Genomic DNA, 1921 nt, shown 5'->3' with positions numbered 1-1921 from the left:
TTACTCAGCATCAATACATGTAAGTCTTTCCAAGATTTTCTGAAATCTGTTTGCTTATCGTTTCTTACAGCACAATAATATTCCATTGCATAACTTGTTTAGCCATTCCCCAATTAATGGACATCCCTTCAATTTCTAATTTTTGCCACCACAAAAAGAGCTGCTATAAATATTTCATACATATTGGTGCTTTTCCCTTTTTATGATCTTTCTGAGATATAGATCTAATAGTGTTATTGCTGGGTCAAAAGGTATGCACAGTTTTATAGCCCTTTCCAAATTGATCTCCAGAATGGTACAATCAGTTCACAAGTCCAACAATAATGCATTAGTGTTCAAATTTTTCCACAGCTTCTCCAACATTTATTATTTTCCTTTTTTTTATATTAGCAAAATTGATAGGTATGAGGTGGTACTTCAGCATTGTTTTAATTTGCATTTTTTTAAACAATAGTGATTTCAAATCCTTTTTTCATATGGCAATAGTTAGCTTTGATTTCTTTATCTGAAAACTGCCTGTTCATATCCTTTGACCATTTCTCAATTGGGGAATGATTTGTCTTCTTATAAATTTGATTTAGTTCCTTATATATTTTACAGATGAGGCTGTTATCAGAAACACTGGCTGTAAAAATAATCTCCTGCCCTGGGATCCTGCTCCCTGCTTGGATTGTTCCTGTGTGCCACTATCTCCTGAGATGCCTCCCTACACCATCACCTACTTCCCTGTTTGAGGGTGATGTAAGGGCATGTGAATGCTCCTGGCTGACCGGGGCTATAAGGAGGATGCAGGGACCAAAGACATATGGATGAAGGGGGACCTCAAAGCCAGCTGTCTCTATGGCCACCTCCCCAAGTTCACGGATGGTGACCTCACCTTGTACCAAAGCAACACCATCCTGAGACACTTAGGGCCCAAATATGGGCTCTATAGGAAGGACTCTCAAGAAGCTGTCCTTGGACGTGGCCAACCATAGGGTGGAGGACCTTCTGGCTAAAGTATGCTTGCCTTATCTTCCAGAATTATGAGGAGGGCAAGGAGCAGTATGTGAAGGACCTTCCCATACATCTGAAGCCTTTGGAGACTCTGCTGAGCCAGAACCAGGTAGGCAAAACATTTGTTGTGGGGAACCAGATCTGTTTTGTGGATTACAACCTGCCGGACCTGCTGTTGATTCATCAGACACTGTCCCCTAGCTGCCTGGACACCTTTCCCTTACTGTCTGCCTATGTGAGTCAGCTCTCTTCCTGGCCCAAGTTCAAGGCCTTCATGGCCTTGCCCCAGAACACTGATCTCCCCATCAATGGTAATGGTAAATAGTGAGAGCTCTGCTGACTCTTGGCAATAAAGATTTTCAAGCAACAACAACAATGAAAAAAAAAAAGTCCCAGCTTTCTGCTTCCCTTCCAATTTTGGCTGCAATGCTTCTGTTCATACAAAACCTTTTTTAATTTAATGTAATCAAAATCATTCATTTTGCATTTCATAAAATTCTTTATCTCTGGTTATAAATTCTTCTCCCCTACATAGATCTGAGAAGTAAACTATTCCTTCCTTTCCTAATTTACCTATTGTATCACATTTTATGTCTAAATCATGTACCCATATAGACCTTATTTTGCTACATGGTATAAGATGTTAGTCTATACCTAGTTTCTTCCATACTATTTTCTAGTTTTCACAGCAGTGTTTGTCAAATAGTGAGTTTTTATGCCAGAAGCTGGAGTCTTTGGTTTTAGCAAATAGTAGATTAGTATAATCATTTACTACTGTGTCTCCCCTGCCTAACCTATTCCATTGATCGACCACTATCTCTTTCAATTCATTTATTTATTGATTTATTGATTGATTCATTTATTTATTTTGGTGGAGCAATGAGTGTTAAGTGACTTGTCCAGGGGCACACAACTAGTAAGTGTC

General features: G+C 39.1%; 1 pseudogene; it reads left to right on the top strand.

Moving 5' to 3' along the window:
* Window positions 1–698: 698 nt before the first annotated feature.
* On the top strand, window positions 699–1321 carry LOC122751277 (annotated as a pseudogene).
* Window positions 1322–1921: the final 600 nt, after the last annotated feature.

This window comes from Dromiciops gliroides, chromosome 3, assembly GCF_019393635.1.
Source record: "Dromiciops gliroides isolate mDroGli1 chromosome 3, mDroGli1.pri, whole genome shotgun sequence".
NCBI lineage: Eukaryota > Metazoa > Chordata > Mammalia > Microbiotheria > Microbiotheriidae > Dromiciops > Dromiciops gliroides.
This window is presented reverse-complemented; position numbering and strand designations above follow the sequence as displayed.